The 24181-nt window shown below is 41.4% G+C and overlaps 1 long non-coding RNA gene across 1 annotated transcript in view; it reads left to right on the top strand.

The window, feature by feature from the left end:
• The window catches only part of LOC139675906 (uncharacterized), a 36050-nt gene extending 14630 nt beyond the window's left edge, over positions 1-21420 (top strand). The window contains exons 3-4 of the long non-coding RNA XR_011698560.1: positions 20145-20192; positions 21171-21420. This is a non-coding gene — a long non-coding RNA (uncharacterized lncRNA). The remainder of the gene's footprint in view (positions 1-20144; positions 20193-21170) is intronic.
• Positions 21421-24181: the final 2761 nt, after the last annotated feature.

Genomic DNA, 24181 nt, shown 5'->3' with positions numbered 1-24181 from the left:
GATTTCTTATGCCAAATTGCATTTTTTGGTTATTACTCATTCAACCCTGTTTGAGGTTCATGCAAGCAATTTTGGGAGTAAAACTACATTACTTTTAAAATCCATTGTCATATACTGGAAGAGCAGGTATTTTTGGAAGGCTGAGAGAGGAATATCAAGGGAAGGATCAGTCCAATTCCCTGCATAAAGGCTTTGGTACTGCTTTGGGTTGTACCTCCCGATATCTGTGCACAGCTATTGCGTATGCTCAGTACAGCTTCAGGAGCAGAGAATAAACACTTCCAGCAAATTTTCTCAGAAGGAGCCTGCCTGCCAAGTGGAACCACCTCCTTCCTTGGTTGTGTTTATGAAAACATTGTTTAAAAGGGGAAAACAAGAGAAGAGCAAAACGATTCCTTGACCCACCCAGCACTTCTCTCTGCAGCACAGCCACTCCTGCTGTGTGGGATCCATCACATGACAGGGAGATGCTTCTGGGAGCTGTTATTTTAAAATATTGGCAGGACATCATCGGGTGGGACTGCTCTATCTTGTATCTTCTTACATGCTCACTACTTCTCCTGTTTTATGTGTCTTGCTGTGGCTGTATCAGCTATAAGAACATAATTCTTGTTTATCCTGTGTGAATTTTTCATGATTTTAATGAGGGTTGTTCTGTGGATGACATGCCAAAGACCAGTCACCAAATCTGACACCTGTGTCTTTAGAACTGCAGGGGGGGAAACAGTAATCTCCAGCTGGCATGGGTGGCTTTTGACAGTGTATTAATGTACCTTCATGGGCCAGAGTCTGTCTCTGCTCAGAGGCATAAAGGGGCAGTGCTATTCCAAACTCAGGTTATCTGTGCAAGGCGTGATAAATGTCCTTGCGTGTCCTTGCTCCCTGGCACAGTAGTGTAGCCAGACCTTCAGTCTGACTGCAGGTTCTTGCTGTGCTTTTTACAGCAGTTTACACTTAACTCTGAGCCTGGCTTTAAGGGGTCCTACCTTACAATGTCATGTTTCATTCACTGTACAGCAACCTCCTGCCCTTTTATTGTTCGGGACAATGGTTGTTCGTGGGGAGAGGGAAGCGGTAAAGCATACGTAAGCCCTTGCATTGTGTTCTTTCACTGTCTTGCTGTTTTGAAGAGTAGCTAATGATATTTGCAAAGCCTCTTGCTGTTACACAGGTTTGTTCCATTCCAGTGAGGGAGACCCTTTGCTTCTTGCGGGGATGTTCGGAAACAATGGACTAGTCACAAAAGGATTTTGCTTTAGCAGTTGTTTCTGTTGGCTGGGCTACTACAGATAACATCTCCTCCTGCTGTGTACAAAGTGTGCTTGAGCTAAGGGCTTTAATGTCTTGTATGGTCAAGGTTTTGTTTTAAAGGGTGTAGTAGTTTATTTTTGGAAGGAACTGAGGAGCGGCCACATAACATTGAACGCTCCTATCCTGTTTATCACCTCCAAGTCCAGCCCTTCTCCCGAGATGGGTTTTCAAGATGCACCACTGTGCTGAACTACAAGATAAGATTTGGCAGTCAGTTTTCCATTTCTGGCAAAGTAATAGTTGGCACAGGAGTTTGAAAATGGAAATTGTTTGGGGATAAACTACTTAGGCTAATTCACACCTAGAATAATCTCATACACTAGTGGAGTTCCTTTACAAGTGAATTTGTTCTCTTTTCCCTATGTGTTGTCTTAAATCTGGTGGAGCATGACTGCCATAGCCAAGGCTGATTAAGTCAAAGAATGGCCAATACAAGCATTAGCTGAAAACACTTTTTAAGAAGTCAAATTCTTGGATTTTTTTGTCTTGTGTATCTTGTCCTCTCTAGTATTTTGCTTGTGCTCCTGAAAGAATCCTGCACAGGGCCTTTTCTGCATTGCAGGTAATGTAACAGAACAAAGTAGAGGGAAAGGTACTACTTAAGAGACCTGTCTAAACTAGAGGGATGAAAAGCAGCAATCCTAATTTGCAGAGTCTTGAAGTTCTGAATGATCTAATTTAGCTGTCTGAGAAGGATAATTTTGCTAGACTTCCAGTTGTGTGCTCCAGGAGCATGACTAGAATACTGTCACAGAAACTGTGGTGTGCTGAAATGCATCACTTGTATAGTTCCTTGAATGAATGCTGATAAGCAAAGCTGCAACAGCCCATGTGCTTAGATCTGTTGACTTTAATGAAACTTGAGACCCTTCTTCTCAAGTGCTTTTCTTGAATTGGTATCTGACTACTCCAGTACTTCCAAGGCAGTTGTATCCAAGTCAAGAAAACTAAGAAAACTGAAATTGAGCAAAGCCAAGTGTTGAATGTTCATATTGGAGGGAGAGGTATGAGACAAGTTGTACAGCATATTGTAGTGTGTTTCCTATTGCTGTAAATGCATCTTTAAAAAAATACCAAAATCCCCTGCCTATCATTTTGACTAATTAATAGGAAGCCTTTTTGTTTAGAATGTCATCCAACCTAAGGTAACAGGGCTCATCTTTGTACAGGCATATCTACAAATGCTTATCGACAGGGTTTGAAATGGATCTTCCAATTTTAGAAAAAAATTATGAATTTAAATCATGTTCTGCTTCCCTTCTGTAGAGGGTCTTGGCATATGCATCTGAATTGGTAGTTGAGCACAGAGCTCTGTGCCATCCCCTGCAACAGTGAGCAGGTTAGCAAGGTTCTGATATAATTGGAAACGCCAACTCCCTGAAAGACTTGCATCCTATGAGACTTGTTTTCTCAAATGTAATTGAGAAATTGCTGAATGTAGATAGAAACAGAGTTGGGAGACAAGGTTAGGGATGCAGAAAACACAATAATTTCCCAGTTTTTGTGGAACACTGTGCTATACTTGCCCAAGCAAAAATTATCAGCTTATACCTTGCTCTAAAAGTCATATGAATGGTTGCTGACCTATTATTCCAGAAGCTGGGAACAGGGGAATTGATGCTTTCCAGGCCTTGCAAACTTTCTCAGCTGCATTTCCAGGAGCTGAGGAAGGAGCAGCTGCAATTGTCTTATGCTACAAAAGGATTCCCTCTCACAGGAGAAATCCCCTGCTGAGTGGATTCACTAGGTTTTAAGCCTGCTTAGTGCAGTGCAACACATGAGGCAGCTTTAACAGCTACAGAATTCATTCTTTCAAAGACAACAGATGATTTCTGTGAAGTGGTGTTAAGATGCTTTTTCTGATGTTCCCTTCTAACAGGTTTTAGTACATATTCTTGTGTGTCCTGTTAGGCACTCTGTATGTGGCTTGCAGTTCTCTCTAGTTAATCCATAACTGTGAGGTTTCTGGGCCTTGTAAGTAGTACCATCTATCACAGTAATGCTCTACTGTCCCCCAGTAAGGATTTATCCTCTTAAGTACCGAATAAAACTGTAGCCTCCTCCTGAAGCTGTTCATCTAAGTGTAAATAGTCTCTTTCAATAACTTAATTTATTGCCTATGCTTTCTCTACATCCTGTGTGACTGTCTTATTCCTAGCAGTGATGCAAGTAGTTACCCATGTCCACTGCTTAGGTGTTTCACCTTTGTCTCTCCTTCCATCAATCTCAGTGATCTCTTCTTTATGAAAAACAAACAATATTGGCTGGGTCTGTTTCACAAAGAATTAGTGGCAGAAACTAAACACAGAAGCAGTTGCTGTTTCTTCAAGAGGTCAAATTGACTTGGTAGAAGTGAGAAGCCTCTAGCAGTACCCTTCCATCCTTGCTCTTTGGGTGCAGATCTTTGGGCTTAGAAATGTTTAGCAATTGGTTTGATACAAGGTTAGCAACAACTGTAATAAAAATAGGATATTTATGGATATTGGAAAATGCTTTAACAAGTTCAGATTGTAAAAGGCAGGTTGGAGTAACTGAAATGTGTTGAGCTAAGTGTTGTGATTTTAGTGTGTTTTGAACAACTAACATTTTAACGAGGGTTTGAATTCACACTGCATAGATAGAAATTATTGCCTAATTTCCATTCCTTTTAATAAAATATGTCCCAGCCAATACTGCAGTAGTTCCTTTTCCTGCTGTTTTCTTGTTTCTTGAACAGCATTTACTTAAGCACAGAAAAGTCTCTAATGTTTCCTGATAGTTTCCTTGGAAAGCAGTAGTAAAACCTCAGTTCAAGCCACATAATTGTTGTGGTAGTAAACTGCAGTATGATGCTCACACATATTCTGGTATTTAATTCCTGTAAGCATTTGTTATGTAACAGTTTGTAATGCAGATCAATCCATGCTAGATCAGAGGTTTCCGAACAGACTTTGCTGTGACAGCACTTGTGGCTACAGAAAGTGCACAGAGGATGCAGTCCTGATGACAACAGCAGTTACTTCAACCTGTGCTGGTCTTGCTCAAGGTTTCTGGTGCCTTCGTTTGAGAGATGCTGTGCCAGCCCAGGACCAACTTGAAGGTCTTTAGAACGGTAATTTTCATCCCATCCATTTTCCCGTTAACTACGGGAGAGAAATGAGCATGGGGCAAAGGATTGCCCAAAACTAGAATGCAAGTCAGTGACAACAGGGACATACAATACATTACGTGATGGGGGGAGGACTGCAGTGAACCACCTTTCCTGCTAGCTTATCCTCAAGATCCTTCATGACTGGGAGGGAGCAGATGGGATTGCTACAAAGCCACTGACTGCTCCATTACCCAAGGCAGACAGCTGAAGCAGAACAAGGCAGCGCTTGGCTAACACTGCTATAGAAGCACACACAAACAGTACAGGCAAGCTCCCAGCACTTGAAAAGCGGCAGGTATTGTTTCTGCAGCCTTCCTTTTGAGCTGTGTCTGTGCTAGCAAAAGAGAAAGCCATGTTTCTCTTTTGAAATAGCCCAGCTAGGACTCCAGGAGCTGTTATCACTGGGGTATCTGACATTATTTTCATATCAGTTTTACTAAAGGCAACAAAGAACTGATTGCCTGTGGTTTGAACTCTTTATCATTGTCGAGCAGACCCAGGGTCATCTTTGCTGGGGAAAGCCATTCTCAGCAGCCTCCTGGGACATGCTACAATAGGAAGAGATTAGGTCTCTGGAATTCCCATAAAAGAGCTTTGGCTGACATCTCTTCATCAATGCTAGCAGCAGTCTCAAGCTGCAGTCATTTACTGCTTTGAAATCCTCAGATGATTTTTAAGCTAAGATTGACAAAATTTTATAAACTGTAGTAGAAAAGTTCTTGCTGTCTATGCTATGACTTTATTACTGCTGAAGTGGACAGATGTGTGGACAGATTTTTAAAGGATCTATAAATAGCGCAGCTTTCATTCACTAAGAGGAAAACCCTGAATTTGTGAGACCAGTACCATCCCCTTAAATGCACTCTACCCTTCACTGTGCAGCCTCTCCTCCAGCATTGATGCTGCAGCATCAACATCCCACCCGTGCTGCACTGACTTGGGAGACAAGTTTCCTTCCACCACTGGCTCTGACACGGACTATGAGAGTTCGTTCAAGTCCTGTTGCTCTCATTCAGGTTGGGAAATTCACAGAAACTTGTAACAAATGCAAGTTTGCAGAGTGCATTTTTCCCTTTTGTAACCACCAGCTGGAGAATGTTTCTGTGTTAGATGCTGTGCTAAGCGTGAATCAGCGCAAAGCAAATAGATTGGTGCTTCATCTGCTCTTCCTTCCAATTACTTTTAAAGGAAGTTTGTGCTTGTTGTAAGAAGCCACGTGCAAGATATAATTGCTAAAAACAATTATTCTTTCACATGTACAGTCCAGTCTTCAGGTGGTGTTTGGAACATAAAAACATGTGCGTAACAGCCCCTTTCCCTGGAATGAACTTTATTTTAGATATTTCTCTTTCCTACTCCTATTATATTTTAACACTTACAGTGTTTATGTAACAATTATCTGAGTGAAAACAAGGTGTGCATCTAGGAATTAGAGGGGTGTGCTAATAGGCTACTGGAAGACTTTGATATAAAACTTTAACATTAATTTTACACATGAGTAGATGAAATAGGTTAGCACTGGAGCTTTCTAGATTTTTCTCAGCATTTGCCATAAATCAAAAGATGGTTCTCAGAGACATCCACTCTGCTTTGTGATCAAATAGCATTTCAGGGGAAACTTTAATATTCTCCTTATGCTACAACTTTGTGTAAAGTGACCTGAAGGCTGTAACGGGGAGACCCTGCACTCTGACACCACCAGCCAGGCTCTTGATGCTGCCTTCAGTAAGAATACTAACAGAAATTATTTCCTGAAGTATGTTTTAGCAGCTGCCTTGAAACAGAAGAATCTGTGAGCAGAATATTGTGGGTGATGAAGCTCTATCCATAGATTAATAATATAACATAATATATTAAATGATACTGTCATTATGCTGCATAGCACCTTCCAGTAAATGTAGTTCTGCTAGTGACAGCCCCACCTTTCCATGGCTTAGCAGCTTTGGATAAACACACACTCTGCAATTATGTCCTGACCTTTTTATAAGGTAACAGAACTGGTTTGTCAAGACTCTTCATGTGGTTTAGATGGCTTTAGGTTCCTCGTCTCTGTTAGGGATATATCAGGAAAATGGCATTTGAAATTTGTAAGCTTTTGGCAAGATCTGGGTCAGCAGTTTGTAGACCTCATGATCTGTGACTTTAGTTGCTTTTTGATATCAGTAAGAGAAACTTGCTCTCAAATGGTTCCTGGATTTTAAAGTCTACAACTGGAAAAATTACTAGCCCTGTCCAAACCCCTGTCTGACACAAACTCAAAATAGCTGAGGGAGGGGAAATAGTGGCTAACATTTAGATTTACTCCATGGATACATGGATTGCATTAGACATTTTGGCCTTATTCCAGCTTGTCTATGAACCTTGCACAGCATTTATGAAGTGCTCAGCATCAGTTTGGATACACCAAGTGGAATAGGGACATCCTGTATTCTCCTGCCTTCCTGGCAGACCAGCCTGTAGTTTGGCACCCTCGAGAGGTGCTCCAGCTTCCTTCCCCTGGAAACAGACCAATGCAATGACCTGTAACTCATCTTCCACTTTAAAAGTGCTGAAGTTAGGCTGGGTCATGAAGTAATACCTGCTAGTGGAAGAGTCCTTGTAACCAAGTTTCTAATGGTTAAGGCACTCTTTCTCTTCTTTGATTGAGTTTGTTGTTGGGTTTTTTTTTTAGGTAACAGTTGTAGAGTGTAGGCATTTCAAGCACAGTGAGCTTGTTTGAGGTTTCCCTTTGAATAGTAACACTCAGGCTCTAAGCAGCTACTTTCCCAAGTCAGATACTTGTCCAAAAGCAGAACCTTTGTGTTACAAAGGAAGAGCTTGTTTTGTAGATTAGCATAATACTAAAATATGTCAATGAGCCAGTGAGTGGCTCCTAAAACTGTATCCTTTTATACTTGGATACTTGCCCTCAATGCATGACACTAAAGAAGGTGTGAAATTTCTCATTGCTTTCCTAGAAATCTAAGGAAATCAATACTTTTGGGTTTGTTCCCCCCCCCCCCCCCCTTTCTCTGCTGATATACAGAGAAATTGAATAATGGTTTTCAAGATCTCCAAAAATAATTGAGTGGTCCTTGCAAGTGCTCTCTCTTTGTGAGCACTCCCAGATACCACTGAAATCCATGGTCTGTGTCAGGACCTAAATAGGTTGGAATCCAGGCTTGCAAATTTGTTCAAGAATGATGCTTATTGGGATCATCAAATTTAGGCTGCTCAGTTTGTTCCTTGTCTGAACATGTCCACCTCTTCCTCAAGGCTGTGTTATGCTCTTCAGTTATGTCACTAGTAAGTTAAATGTCATATTCAGATATTTGTGTCAGAGGGTCACAGAAGGTAAATCCTCTGCGAATGATGGATTGTTTCTGTCAAAGGCTTAGGAAACTGACATTACCAGAAGCTTGTCTGTTATTTCTTAAGTGTATCAGGTAATTTAAAAAGAGATATTACTTTTGCCTTTAAAACTTGCTCTGAAAGATTTTACTAGTAACATGACTAGTCCTTGTGATTTGGTAAGAACTATTGAAACAGGCTATAGGTGGAAGGAAAGTATCAGGTTAAGCAGGGATACTAAGTTGTATCTGTTGTATCAGATTAATTTCCCATGCACTTTGTTTCTTAACAATACACTAATATACTCAGCCTTTCACCAACCTTCCAGGGAAAGCTCTTAATATTTTTAGAATGTGGGTGTTCACTATTTCTTCAAGTGGAAAAAAATCCAACAAGCTTGTTAAGGTCATTCTTAATATTTTCAGAAAGTGGGTGTTCACTCTTTTTTGAAATGGAAAAAACCCAATAAACTTGTTAAGTTACTATAAGCTGGACACTCAAAACCAAACCAAAAATTGTGTTTCATTTAAAAAACATACCTGCTTTGGTACTTAAAACAAACCTGAAAGAGCATTTTCTTTTTCACTTCTAAGACTCCATTCGCTATTTAATGCAATACCTGATTTCCAGTCTCTGCTTTACTCCAACAACATTTATCTCCTTATTTTTCTGAATTTTTTCATTTAGGCACCTTCTCTTGTAAACTCTTCTGCCAAACTTCAACTACCCCCTGAATCCCTTCAAGGTCTGTCTTTGCTGCACTGCCTACAAATCACTGTCACCTGGCAGTCTTGAAGCTGGAGGCCATCTGTGACCATGGTGACTGCTGATTTATGTGAGCACACCCATCTTCATTGTTATTCATGCCACCTTCTTTCATGCATTTTCCCTTAGTCACTCGATTTGTTGTCTTGGGAACATGGAATGCAGAGACTCTGGGGTGGGAACTGCCTAAAATAATGACTAAAAGGTGCAAAATAAATCTAGAGTTTTGTGAAAAATATGTCAGGAAATAATATGTTTGAAGTGTATATTTGTCAAAACAAGATTGTATTGAATTAATTAGAGAAGAGGATAAATCTACCAGAATATGTAGGCCAGAGTCACTGATCCAGCCAAAGACTGGAAGGACTTTGGTGAATAACTCATAAACTTCAGAGCTAGACAAGCTGCCATCTAACTCTGTGTAATCCTGAAGCATTTCTGAATTTTTGTGTCTTTCACAGTTCTCAGGGTGCACCAGAGCTTTGACATTTTGGGGATATATCCTCTTTGATATGGCTAAACCCTCAGCACTGGTGGGTGAGCATGGGGCACAGTGTGACAGAATCTTCTGGCAGATCTCTCTCATGGGGGACTCCTCTGCCCCAGGAAGCTCTCAAGGGACACAATGGGAAAGCTTTATGGCTGCCATGTGTCTCTGGAGAGACCAAATCTTTACCCTTTTATAAAACCATACTAAGGCAGGATAGGAAAATACGTACGTGGAAAGAACATAAATCTGTGTAAAGAAAATTTGTTATATAAATAAGATGAGACTTTTTTTTTTTGAAAACATGTGTATTGTAAGCATAAAAACACTTTAGTAGTAGTTCAAACATTTTAGAAGAATATGCCATATTTGACAACAGGGGCCCAATCCTGTCTGACCTGAAGCAATAGTAGTGCTGAAATAGTAACAACAGAATTCCCGAAGTGGAAGTGAAGATTATTTCTTTTTTGTAGTCACAGATGACATGTAATCTCTACATTGCACTTATTCTGCCTCCACATTTTCATATGCCCTAGCAGCAATCTGAAATGACTTTGGAGAAAGCTGGCTTATCTATGCACAGAGCTGTGCTGCAGAATCAGCATAGCCTTTTTGATTTATTTTTCAAAGCTCTTCTGCATGGTTTCTGTCTTGATTTTCATGTCAACTTGATTTAGTGCAAATCTCTGGGGATGTATTGTGCATTATATGAAACTGGTGTTACTGTTGTTGAAGCAAACTCAAGCAAAGAGCTTCTGTTTGTGGAACTGTTGTATGTTACATACATTAATAATGTTAAAATTCAGAAGAAAAATCTCCTGTGACAATCTAAAGCTGCCTTAGCAGAGCAATCTCTTCACTCTTCCCTGTAGTCTTAATTTTTCTCTATCCCTTGCTTCCCCGGATGATCTGGTCTTGGTTTGAGACTTGGCTGATTAATAGCTTCATGTCAGTTCTCTAATTTGAGCCTGATTTGGTAGCAAGGTGCCGAGCACATTCATTGAGTCAGTGGGAGTGGCTGGTATTCAGCACTTCTGCAAACCAGGACGCTTACTGTAATGCCTCAGTATGGGTTTGGGAGCCTGATTTAGGCTCCTATTTTTATAATAGGAGTAATGACTTCCAAATATATTAACTGATGTGTTCTTTGAATAATTACAGCTAGTATTTTTTAAAAAAGATGAAGTCACTTAGACAATTTTAATTGCCCTGAGCTTCTCTGAAAATCCTGTCCTATCCCTTTTGTTCAGCCTAACTCTGGGCCAGGACGTATTTCTTTCTTCTACCAGCTTTGCTAAATATGTATTTTGTTCTTCTGCTTGCTTGAAACAGCCATACCAGAGTAACTGGGACATGGTGAATGCCATAAAATATGGGGGAGCTGTCAAAATGAATAGATTACTGTAACTCTGATTTCAGTACATGAGTGCACTGAACACGTTTGGGGCTGTGAAGGGTCAACAAGGAAGTAACAATGAGTCTTCATGTTAAAAAAGGTCCTGTGCTTCTTTGGTCGTCCTGAATTGCATAAATTGACCCAATGAACATGTCAGATCCTGAAACTCAGCAAGCTTTTGCAGGTGGTGTCTGAAGTGAGCTGCAAAACAAGACAGCCTTTGAAAGGGGTATGAATTTGTATAAATGTATGAGGAATTGTTCACACAAATCCCTGTGCTGCCACAGTGATTTATTGCATGTGCAAAGCTCAGAACATCAAAATGGAACTGTAGCTGTGCTGGCTTACAGCTGGACCTGGAATGAATTAATGCAACATCATAATTCATTAAAGCAGCTCTGCTCCTGTCACAGAACCAGAGAGCAGTGTCTGACTGTTTTATCAGCCTAGCAGTGACCTGAGAGATTATGTGCAAATATGTAGGATATATTGTCCTGTGCATGAAGACATTATTTCTGTGGCATCATACTCAGTTTTAACCAATAAATGCAATCCAGGTGAAGGAAAGGAGCCAAAGAGCTAAAAACATACAGCTAATTGAAAATGTCAATGGAAAAAATAAAAACAGCTATTACTTTGGTAATTTTCTTTGACTTTTATATTCTTCCCTATATGAATTCACTGATGCACATGGTCAGATGAATCAAAGTCTCTTTCTCGCTAATCATTAGGAAAGCTGCAAATGGTAGATGAAATACACTCAGACTCTGGAGCTAAATGCTTCAGATCCTGGGACTGGTAAGCCTCATCCTTCTAATCACAGCCACTAGCAGAGACAGTGAAGTGGAGCAGGCTCTGATGTACTGAGAAGTTTACCTGTAATATATATTACTCATACAAATTGCTGTACAGAGATTTTCGGGCAGCAAAAGGTGGAAACCCAGGTTGTGTGAAAGCTTGCTCATTTCAGGTTAGTTGTAGTTTTGTTCCTTAAGAAGGCAGCCTGCTTCAGGCAGGTTTATAAATCCATCTCTTCTGAGACCCATCAGTGCATTGGATGAGATGAGTGACTGAATGGTACCTTGTGCCCCCATCCCAGGGAAAATTGTGGAATCAACAGGAAATGACCTAGTGTTTTGTACCTGGTCTGATCTGACATAGATCATAGTCCAATCTCCATATAAAAGAGGGGTATTTCAATAATATTTCTTTCTGTTTTGAGACAGCCTGGTGCCTGGTCAGCAGCACTTAGTGGTCCCTAGAGTAGAGGCCTTAGGACTGATTGCTGCTTTACAGTTCCCGTGTTTTTTTTCTCTAGACTTGATGGGGCTATGTGGGGTGGCAGTGCTGTAGGTCTGCACTGCACTGCACTGCTGGCAGCACGGCAAGCAAACTCAGCAGATGTAAAATCTCATCTTTTTCACCATTCATATGCACAGATAAACATAACACTTGCCAATAAGTGGAAAAGGGGCATGGCAGGAATAAAAAGACCACAGTCAAGACAACTTGATGACTGCTGATCCCCAGCCTTTTGGCCTAGGCTAATGTATTCTTTTGTCCCATATTTTCCTCATGAGGCTGCTGGCATCTTGAGCAACTTCAGAGCCCTCTAGCCTAACTGGTGAAAGGGTCAGTACTCAAGTATTAACACAAAAGTAAGCTTGAATCCTACTTATCTTGTCAGCTCTGACATTCCTGTCACGGCAGATATTTCTGTGCACAGCTCTGTGCTCTTGTACACATATTTCACATACAATTTGTATGTATTTGTAGGTGAAAGATGCAATCTGCAAAGTAACATCACAGAACTCTATAGTTAACATAAGAGATACTATTTTTCTTGCTCTCCCCTTAATTTTACTCAACTGCTGTTTGAAGCTTTCTCTAATAGCCTAGTAGCCCTGCTACCTCTTTGAGAACTGCCAGGAAGCTGATGTTTTTATTATGACCTTTCCCAATTTTATATTCTTCATTTTTATTGCTTTATAAATCCCAGCCATAATGTAATTGTCTAATTTGTTTTCTCTTGCTTCTAGAAGTAGGCACTATCTCTTAATTTACTCTTACAGTTGGTTGTGAATGCATTATCAAACTTAAGGATGCTTTGTTCTCTTCCATTCCCTTTGAAAGCTCCCCCCACAAGTCGGGCAGTTTATTTACTTCTCAGCCCCCATTAATCATTGCCGTGTGTGCCTCATTTTGCAGATGATTCTCTGGGCCACTTGTAGCTGTTGAGCAAATGTGGAAGACACACAGAGTTGCTGGTCATACTTCACAGGGTGAACAGACCACACACAGACACAACCTCCAAAGTCTGAGAAGTCAAAGGCGCCCATTAATTTAATATGGAACTGCTTTTTACAGCCAGAGAGGGAGAGGGGGAAACATTGACTTCTGGTTTTGCACAGAAACTGATTACATGGTGATTATTTTAAAGGCAGATCAGGTCAGATCTCTGTAGATAATATATCCCTAGGAATTGTAATATGTATCCAGCTTGAGGTTAAGGTCATGAGTTTAACTGGAGTTCACAAGACAGAGATTTTGTCTATTGTTCTTCAAATAAAATATGCTTTGTATAGGTGATATATGTCTATTTGCACAATCCAGGATGTGTATAAATAATGTGTAGACTCTTTGAGCTGTCCAGTTGGTTCCAGTATCCAAGTTGCTTAATTACATGGTTCCTCAAGGTTTGTAATGTGTCTGACTGCTGCAGCAAAGATGGAGCAAGAACAATAAAACACAAAGCATGCTGAAGCAGCTATAAAAGAATTATTTTTTCACACAGTATTAATTAATAATAATTAGGGAGTAGAGCTTACTGCTGATGAATGTCATTGAGACTAAAAGTTTAGCAAGATTCAAAGTGACACTGGGTCTTTATAGGCCCCTACTATGATTACTCTGCCTAAGCACAATAAAGAAAAACCCCTCAGAACTTATGAAGAGTTCTTGGTTTTATGATGAAGCCTGAAGTTTGTGATAGTTTTAGAATGTCATCTAGTAAAGACATAAAAATCTGAAATTTCTGCTAGACCTTTCCATGGTGCCAGCGGTCATTTGCCTCAGATCTGAGTTCTGGTGTTGTTCCAGTACTGGCTATTTATCCCATGAACACATTTGGTTTCCTTTTTTTTCAATATGATGTGTTTTTTTCAATTCCTGTTTAAGTGTTCCAAAAAGCTAAAGCAATTAATTGCAGTGGATTAAGTTTGTGTAAAAACACTGGAACTAACATGTTGTGTAGCATGTTACCAATGCACTTTTTGCTCTGTGATGGTAAGCTGACTCTTCTTTCTCTTTCCTAATAGTAGTAATTCAGGTTGGTGTATGTGTACTTATTACATATTGTTATGTTTTAGGAATATATACAACTTTATAAACATTTAGAAATGATAGGAAAATAAATTTACAGGAGTGGGCAACATAAAATGAATAAGGAAATAACAAAGTCTTTCCTAATTTCAGGACATGCTTTGCATGTCCCATTGGGGCCCTCGGGAATGCAATTCAGTGTTGTCAAATACTTTTGGAGGGGCCTTTCTCAGTGTTCTCTCAATCCATTCGTGTTTGGAGGGTGAAGGAAACTCAGCTGCCAGTATCACGTGCATAAACCCATCAGGGCCTTGTTCAGCATGTAACTCCTGTAATGCATTGGCCCAGAACTGTTGCTATCTTGGTGCTAGAGGTTTGGAAAACCTTTGACTCCATCTTCATTCCTGCTTCTCATCTGAGGCTTCTCATCAGACTTCTGTTAAGAGAAACAGCTTAGCCTACAGGCCTGCTTCTGTGGCTCAAAGGTATAGCAAAACATTTCAGAGCATAATCATTAAGTGGGTTGCTGGCATCAGGTTTCAACATGTTCTAAACACTGCTCCATCAAAAATGCTGGCTTCAGTGGCAGGAGTTGTACCTGGAGGCTGAAGGTTGCTCCCCACAGTAGCCATCAGATCAACATTTCTTTTGCCAAGGTGATGCTTTTGCTTTGCAATTTCTTCTATGAACTTTTGAAGGTTAATCTCATAAACCCCCATGTAGCACGATTTCTGTCATTGACAAAAGTTCTTTTAAAACATCTTTCTCTAAACCATTACCCTCCAGTCAGGTAATTTCTGTTTTATGAAAAGTTCATTCAAATTAAGTTAACTTCTGACACTTTCTGCAAACCAAAAAGAAAATCACCTCTCTCTGATTCTGCTATGGTAGTCTCTGTGGCACTGTATTTACATGGGATGCAGAGGGATACATGTATTTGCATGGGATACAGAGGCACAGGATGACTCTCTTGATGTGTACCCAATTCATGAAGGGATGTGTGTCTCTATTACTTTGAAGAATTAGGAAGTTAGTCTTTCTTCACTGTATGCAGTTAATTTTTCATAGGCATCAAACATCTTTTACAGACTCAAGTTGTAATGAAATAACAAAGAAATTGATTAAGTTTTCCAATACCTCATTCATTACAATTTGTTTATCATAACAGCTAACATTTAGGCAAATTAAATGCTCAGTGGAAGGCAGAGCAATGTCTTTAATCTGTGCAGCTTCGAGCATGACCAGAAGATGATTCCTCACAAAGTATAGCGATTTTCACATAATGCACTGTCTGGCATGGGAACAAGAATATGCATATGTACATAAATACCAACCTGGGTTTTCATACAAGAATGTACCTGGTGGGCTTATATTTGTACATACATTGGACTGTGATTGTGTCTGACTATCAGAATTGCTAGTGAATGTGTCCTTAAGTCAATCACGGTGAAGTTCTTATTGGAAGAAAAAATCCGAGTACACTTCTTGTATGCAATGTGGTAAAATGGCACATGGCAATGTTCTTAAAATGGTGTCTGCAGCCGTTAAAGCAGGAATGGTCCTGGTGCCATAACCAAATTTATTTAGTAAGTCAAGCTTTATGACTGATAGTTTTAATGCTCAGTTAACATGCAGAAGAGCAAAATCTGTCCCCAAGCTTCTGGGTAATAATGGCAATCACACTGACTTGGCACAGTACCCCAGGTTTTGCCCAGTAGTCACCGATGTTATTTTCCACTTGTCACTTCTGGACTGTGTGTGCTAAATGATACTCCGTCTCTTTTCCTTGTCCACCCCATTAGGGTCACTCAAGCAAGGTACCAGCTAAATAAGGAAGGTGCTTATTTGTTAGAAATGGTCTCAAAACAGTCTAAGCATAAAGACAGTGTTCCAAATACCGCAGTAGTCACAATCTATGTCACTATGGGGTTTCATATCCATAATCCTTAGGTGGAAGCTCTTATCTCTCTCCTTCAGCTGCACCATATTACCTGTTTTAAATGTTTACTGATTTATTTGTCGTAGATATGGTTTCTTTTGATAAACATTCTCCGACAAAGGCTTTTGTATAGATAGGTTTCCTAAAATACTGTGCAATCCTGGAGGAAAGCACTAGTTTAACAACTAATAGAAATGCTGCAATTGCAAAACAAAACTGTGATTATTTTAATGGCTTGGAGATAATGAGGGGAGTTTTCAGGGTAATTAATGAGTATGAATGGACAGATTTCTTAATTTGTGTTAAGAGAAATTATTACACCTTGCTCCCCGTGATAGGAGCATTTGGTGCATAGAACCTCAGACTGGAAATCATAATAGCAGAACTTCTTTCCCCGATTCATAGCTTGCTGTTATACTGTGTGACAGAAATTTAATTTCATTTCTCAATCAGCTTTGCTTTCTATCTGAAACTGCTTTGAAAGCTACAGAGGAAACTTGGCTTCTAGCTTGGTCATTAGGGGTTATCCCAAATTAAACAGCAGTATTTCTTTATGCTTTTAAGGTATATAACATAAAGATGTTACTCCTTGTTATTTTGTGTTTTCGACATAAGAGCACTGACACTCCCAGAGTGAAGCAGTTTATTCAGTAGACAAGTGACAGTGAAAGCCCAGTGGCTCAGGGTACATCTTTCAAATGCTAGCACAATTACTTGATATTATCTAAATATTTCAGAACCTTAGGGATTCTGTATGTATGGCTTACTTCTCATTCATCAGTTTTAAGCCTCATACTGAGACAGGTGTAGACTATGTGGCAAAACACAAGTGTGAGGAATTCAAGGGTTTTGGCTGACTAGTTGTGACAACTTTTGAAGCAGTACTGACCTCAGTTTTCCTCTTTGCCCCTTTATTAGAATGAAAGATCCTGTCAAAGGGACAGCAGAGCAGGATTTGTGCTCTGTCCTAGGACGTTAATACCGGTATCTTTGCTTTGTTTCTGGTTTTGTTTCTTGCACATGTGGTCTGCAATAGGCCTAGACAAATAAAGACTTTTTTGACTTTCTCCACTAGGGACAGAGAACATATCTGTGCACAGTGGCACATGTGGCAGCCACTGCTTGACTTGAAGGGGCTGGAAACACAGGCAGTGTGATAGAGGGGGAAAGTGTTTTGTACAGGGCTGCCTGCAGTAGTGGCAAAGCTGGAAACAGAGCCCAGGCTCTGAATGATGACATCTATACATCCTCCTCCCTGCTACCCTGCCTACCAGACAGAGAAAGAATAGGCCATGATGGTGGAAGGCAGAGAAGGAAAATTCAAACTTGATCTGTGCTCAGAAGAGATGCATCTGCTTTATTTCTATCTTGGTTTGCAAAGTCTGCTTGTTCCCTTTACACAGTTCCCAGCAACAGAAGTGTTAAACCAGCATTCAGAGCCCCCAGTCCTCCTGGGATCTGGAACATAACAACAGATGCCAAGGTTATCTTTGTCCTGTCTCTCCAGTAAGGCTCTAGAGCAAGCACAAACGTAATGCTGCTCTTTTCCCTTTTTACTATCAACACCACCAATAATCATAGTTTCTTACAGTGATTCCATTTAAATTATAAAAATAAAGGTAGTGGGACTGCCTAGTTTAAAAGTAAATCAGAGTCATTTGAGGACAAATGAAGAACTGATCACTCAGTTTAAATCTTATTTTTAAAGGATTTCCAGAAGACTATGCTGTCTTGACCCTTCTCATACCAGCTGGGAGTCTGCAGCATTTACCACAGCCAAGGCTGAAAACTGTGACACAAAATCCCTGCTGGTAAAGATCACCTCATGGCTGAACCTTCCCACACTGTAGTTTCTCTGCTTCCTTTGTTTGTCTGTGCCAAGTTGGTATAAATCACCATAACCCTGCTTTAATAATTTGTAATGATTCTGATGCAAAAACAAGGCAGAGCTGCCTAGTGGATAGATGATGAAATTAGGACTAAGAAAGCCTGAGATATCTTCTCTAATATACCACTGATTTGTGGGGTCACCATGGTCAGATTGCCATTCTTTGCCTCAGGTTCTCCATTTGTAAATCACAGGCAGTTCATTCACTTTGCATTTGCTCACCATGGATATGAATGGTAGTCTGTGATTTGAATAAGGTGGATTCTGGCTTTTAGGTGTTTTTCTGTATTTTTTGCCTTCATCCTTGACATGCTTTGTACTCCATGCCATCATTTCCACTCTGCACTTTTCATACAAGACTAAATGGGACAGAACTCCTTCCTTGATGGTAGCCCATGTGCATTAGTCAAGACACAATGTTGACAGGAAAATCAGGGAGGTGAAAATCCAGGCTATTCATCCTGACAGATGACAGCAGAAAAAAATGTGTCTCACTTTTGCCCTACTATTTACTCAAGCAGAAAACAAAACAATAGAGATGGGAAAAGATCTGAAAGAGCTGTCACAGAATAAGTGCACCATGCCAATAATTTCAAGGATTAAAGACCCCAAGCTGTATGTCCTGAAACAATAGCCAGGGCCATCCTGTTGGCTGGGTTCATGGATTAAAGGGATGTTTCATATGATTCTGGTTTTCTTTTCAACTCTGGTTGAACAAACATAGCCTGTGTGCTTGCAAATCCCTTGTTAGCCATGCAAAAAGTCAATACAATTTCCCTTTCACTACACTCTATGATTTTGCCTTTGGAAAATGTTGCAGTTGCTCTGTCTGGATGCCTTCACAGAACCAGCATGACTTTGTGTCTGGTTTAAATAGTGTGATGAAGGATGGTGGGAGCCCAGAAGAAGGGCCTGGAGTCAGTGTACCTGCACTGAGTCGGTGACACTGAGAGACTGACCTGAGATATGCTTGATTTTCTTGTCTAAGCTGCTGTCTTATGAGTAGAGTAATTCACCCTTGAAGTGCACTTTTATTCAGGCTATGGCTGTGGAAATGGCAGTATTTCAGATCAGTGATGTCACAGATTTCATTTTAAAGACATCTTTATTTTACGAATAAAGAAAACTGTTACTTTACTGCTGTGGAACGTTTATCTGGATTTGAGTCAAACGGGAATTTTTCTTCTTCTCACATCCCTGCCAGCAGGCTGCTAACAAGCTGTCCCATCCTGTTCCTGTGCTACCTCAGGCAGGGGATCCCCATTCCAGCACTAAATAGGAGAGCAGAGGGCATGTTCCTGCAGTGATCTAATGTGTACCTCCTTTGACATAATCTAGAGGCATAGTTTGGGAATTTCTCATCATCAGAAAAGACAATCACAGAAGTCTCACAAACTTCAGTAACTTAGGAGTATTTGTGCCTATGTATTTATTATATATGAACATTTGTCATTAAAAATCTAAAAAGTTACATGGTTTGTGCAAGCACAGAAAAATTTTAAGAGAGGTACCACAGCTCCTGGGACTCAATGCTCCTGTACTCAAATGCTACCTGTCTAGTGAAGGGGCACTTCTCTTCTAAATTCTCAGTTCAAAGTTTTAGTGGGATGGAACGGGGAAGAAATATATAATGTAGCCAAAATCTTCCTAGTAAGAAGGATTCCGAGATACGTTTGAGTGCTTTTTGTCTGTGTTCCACCATAATCCGTTTATGTCTGTTTTCTCATACCAATTATTTAGCCATTACATCTGTCTTGTTTCAGTGAGGGTATTTAGATTAGCATTAACATTCCAGCACACCTGGGTAATGTCTCAGGGTTGTAAGTGTGGTTCAGTCTTTGTATTTGCACACAGGACAAACCCTTTAAAGAGAGGGGTTGATGTTACTGTGAAGGCTACTAGTTATTTTTACAGGCCTCTACCTGAAGTATTGGCAGTGTTAGTTTCCTCCATGTAGTTGTCCTTGAGACACACTGTTCAAGAAAAGAATAGAGTTCAGTCCTTGCTCTCTGGGGCAGTTTCTTGAGGATGCAGTAGCAGTGGGGAATATTTATTCATTCAGCCTGAGATGTCTCTGCACTGGATTCAAAAGCAGTAACTTTGAGATGAAAGATTTGCTCCCTCTGGTAACAGCTCTTTGCAGGAAGGACTGAGTTCACTTCCTAATGAAACGATTGGCCCTACTACATACTTCAAGCTCTCATGTTCTTGTGACATCTTAGACTGAATGCTGTTATTAGCTTGGCTACTGGTAACATAACAGTCCACTACACGCCTTCTTTAATACAGCTGGGGCACAAGCAGGAAGGCAGAGTTCCTGCTTCTGAGACGAGCAGGAAGATGGGGCAATCAGGGGACAAATGTTTGCTATTTAAAAAATGCATAGCACCCAATGGGCATCTGTAAAGTCACCTGGTGACCAGCAGTGAGATACAAAGCCCTCTCCTGTTACAGAGAAAGTGCAAGTTTCTCACAGATAGTCTGAGTAAGATTTGATGGATTTTTATCCGTATCAGCTAAAAGGTGCAGGTTTGGGTTGTGAGCACTTTTTTCATAAAGATATCTGCTCTTATTTAGGTGGATTTCCAGAAAAGCTCAACACCGTTTGAAAATTGGGTCCTGTATGTAAGTGTGCTTTCATACAATCCTCATTTCTCCATGGTTTGACTTGCAGTTGCCTGCTGCTGTGGGTGGGACTGGTGTGGTGGCCATGCCAATGCTAAGGTTATATCATAACAGACCTGACTCCTCTTTTGCAAACAGAAAAGACCTACTTTTGTGCATTCCCTGTGATCTTGTCAACTACTCATTTTTAGTGCTCCTCAGTGTCCACAAGCAACTGTATAATATTTCCAAGGATAGCAGGAGTGGTACTTTAACAGTGCAGGTGAAAAATATGGTCCAGAAGTTCTTGCAGAGGTGCTAATGCAGTAGAAGGGCAAGACCAGGTTTGTTTTGTGCTGCTGGTGGATCTGCCTGATGGAGGAACCTGTCCTGCTAAGCACCCATCTGCCCTCCCTACGCAAGAGCCTGGAACAGAATAGCTATTCTAGACTGGCAGATTGACATTCTGCGTTCAGAGATGAACCAGCAAGTCCTCAATCTACTTAAAGGTACTTGAACTGGTTCTTAGAAGCACTGTTTCAGGAGCAGAGACAGGCAAACAACTCTTATAGACCCTCAACAGTTATGAGGGATCAAGGTTACAATGATTAACTGCCGGTCTACCTACATGAATCCTGGGTTCTGCCTTTTTTTGCATGGGGATATACACAGACACTTGCACACATTTTTCATTTTAGTAAGTCTCTAAATCAAAAATGAGCATTTCAGCTATTAGGTCAACCCCAGGCCTTGCTTTCAGTTGTTCTCACAGATGGCTATTCTTATCATGCAGGGAGTCTTTTTTTTTTGAGGTGTGGGAATTCCAAGCAAAACTTCAGGGATTTTCTTTCTCCTTGATGCTATTCAGACTGGGTAATATGAGGTTTTGTGTCTAAGTGGGTTCAATGGCTTTGGCAAGATGCCACAAAATTTATCACCTTTCTCTCCACTGGAGAGAGAAACAGACATCTCTATTCTGCTCAAGCCTTTTGATTTCAGATATGAGAATTCCCGGCTGTCCATTCTGCTCTGAGATGACGGTCACGTTCCTCCCTCCTGGGGATTTCAAGAAGCGGAGGGCTGCTCAGGATCATCGCCACAAACTTCCGGTCCCCATCTGGAAGGCAGTAAGCCTGCCTTTTGTGTGTATTCATCTCTCTGAAATGAAGGAGGTTTTTCCAGCTGCTGTTGAGAGGTTAGTGTGGAGGAAACAAGTTTGGGGTTAAACTTCCTTTGTGTCTTCTGGCAATTGCAGACAAAATATGTTTGATCCTTTCTCAAACTAATTTACAGACTGAGATGAAATTAATTTATTTTGGCACTTGGTTTGAATTATTTGGTGATATTTTTGATATATGCATAGTATTCAAATAAAGACAAATTAGACTCATGGCTATCAGTATATTAAAGACAAGAAGAACTTCAAAGGTGAAAAAGACAGAAAACAGAATGATAACCTCTGAAGATAAAAGGACCCACAGGATGTCATGACAGCCTAAGAAGGATGAAATTCCCTCTATGTCTATGGTGTTTCCTCTCTACACAAAGGCAGCACAGTCAGGCCATCTGTGGCTTGGTACCTTCACGTGTTTTGTGCATAACCTCTTGAAACCAGTCTGGCTCTCCCTCACTTTTGTGGAGTACCTAAGCTCATCTGGGAGTTCTGCCCTAAGCATTAATGAAAACAAAATGGTAATATTAAACCAGTGCAACGCAGGGTGAACGAGACAGATTTCCCCTCTCCTCTATTTGATTTTTTTTCCCTGATGAAGCATTCAGTGATTTACCAGTCCTCTTCCCTCTTCCTTCATCTCTTCCTCCCCATTCTTCAGTGACTTCCATTACATACAATCGATACTCTGATGGCTGCATTGGATGGAAGTCCCTTGCCCGGCCGTATACCCACCCACCGTACTGCTGGCAAATCTCACTCCCCTGGGAGCCAGCAGGGCCCGCCACACGCAACAGGTCGGGCAGGGGCGGCCGCGCCGCCTGTTCCCGGGGTGCTCCCGCACAAGCGGGGTCGGCTTGCGTTGGGTTTCCCGGCTGGAAGCGCAGGCCCGTTTCCCTCCGTGCTGGCAGGGGCTCGCTCCGTGCCGGCGCCGAGCGGGTGTTCCCGCGCCGCTGCGGCCGGCCGGGGGCGGCGCCCATCGCGGCCGCCTCCTGCTGCCGGGAACCGCGGCTGGGCTCGGCTGGGGTCGGCTCGGCTCGGCTCGGCTCGGCTCGGCGCTGCTGGGCTCGGCTGGGCTCGGCTGGGCTCGGCTCGGCGCAGCTGGGCTCGGCACCGCACCGGACCGGACCGGACCCGACCGGAGGAGCGCGGCTGCGGCGTCCCGGCCGGCCGGGCACGGAGGTGCCGGTGCTGCTCCAAGGTAAGCTCGTCTGCGCGTTTAACTTTGCGGAGCAGCCGCGGCTTTCGCAGCTGGTCATTTCTCCCCTCTGCAGTGGAAATCGCCTTGGGTCCATTCTATTCCTGAGATTATTTATACCCGTAAGGACTAGTCGTTCTTTAAAGGACCATCATGCTGTGGGATATTAGCGCCTCTCTCTTCTTCTCTAATATATCCGGAGGTGCTCTCGGTGTTAAAACCACAATTTTTGCAAGCCTTTATTCAAGCCTTGTCATTTGGAGGTAGAATAGATTGCAGATGCAGAGAAGTAGGTTCGGGAATGAGCTTCTGCTGCTTGTAAATAGAAGTGCTATATTTCTGTCAGTGGGAAGGGGGAGCAGATTGCAACATTGCTTTTAAAATGAGAGGGAATTCACACTGGCATTTTCCGTGTACCTTCGGACTCAGCAAACTGAGTGAATCTGGTGAAGGGAGTCTGTGTCTACTTGTCCCGAGAGAGCTCAACCCAGGATGTATGCATTACAGTTGTTCATTCATCAGTGGTTGCAGATAATGCAATTACCAAGTCAGCAGCGCATGGATGCTGCCCTGCTTGTGACATGCTGAGAATATTGTACTTTAGGAAGCCAACACTTGCTGTAGTTTCAATAATACAGAAGCTGGGAATGGCAGGGTATGATACTGTTGTGTCTTTAAGTGTAAAGGAGACTACTGGTTAGTCTAACTCTTATTGTTTCTGAATATTTGTATGTAGTGTGCTTCTCTGCAGAGATGTAAATACCTTTTGCCATCAGCTCATAAGAAATTCAGAAGTGAAAAATAATTGGCAGCAGCTTCAGGTAGCATCAGTGCCTGATGAATGGTAGGTGCTTTAAATGTCTGAGAATATGCATTAGTTTTAGTTAAATCCTATCATAGAAAGGGCTTCATTTAGGTCTCATTTTTTTATTTACAGATCAGATTCTCCAGCTGGGGTATGGCTACCTCTCTCATGAGGTATCTTGGATTGGAATGGAAAAAAATCACCAGCATGATTACTATGGACACAACTATTCCTTATTTATTTATTAGGCTATTAGGGTAATGAAGAAAAGCCATGCTTGCCCTGCTGTGCAGATCTCATTTCAGCAAAACTGCCTGGGCTCCTGCTGTTACCCTTGTTTGATTTTTAACCAGTAAGTGCCCTGTGCTTGTGTCAGTGCCGTGGTTGTTGGACCTCCATGTATGGGTTCAGTAAGGGACCCCCCAAATCAAGGGCATCAGAGTGAAACCTAGATGGTTGATAGTGGGATTTGTTCTGAGTAGAAGGTGTTCTTCACTCTTCTTCCCTCAGATCAGTGTTTCCTTACTTGTAGTTGCTGCTTCTTTATTCTGCTTGGTATTGCTGTTACTGCTGCTGTTTTGGGGAAATATTTGGTATATTAGTATTTCATTTTTATAGATTTTGCTACTTGAAGATTGTTCTCTCTTGTATTTGTTGCCACCTTGTCATAGAAAGAAACTGTACCTGTCCCAGACTCTTCTTTACCTAGAAAGTCTGGCAAGGCAAAGGTAAGTTTAGCCTGCTCAAGGTTACTTGCAGATGTATCTCTTGACTTTTAGAGGCTGGACCACGTTGGGTCTGCTGCACAGATACAAAAAACATGCATGTATCACACT

Source organism: Pithys albifrons, chromosome 9 (genome assembly GCF_047495875.1).
Source record: "Pithys albifrons albifrons isolate INPA30051 chromosome 9, PitAlb_v1, whole genome shotgun sequence".
In the NCBI taxonomy this organism is placed as follows: Eukaryota; Metazoa; Chordata; class Aves; order Passeriformes; family Thamnophilidae; genus Pithys; species Pithys albifrons.
This window is presented reverse-complemented; position numbering and strand designations above follow the sequence as displayed.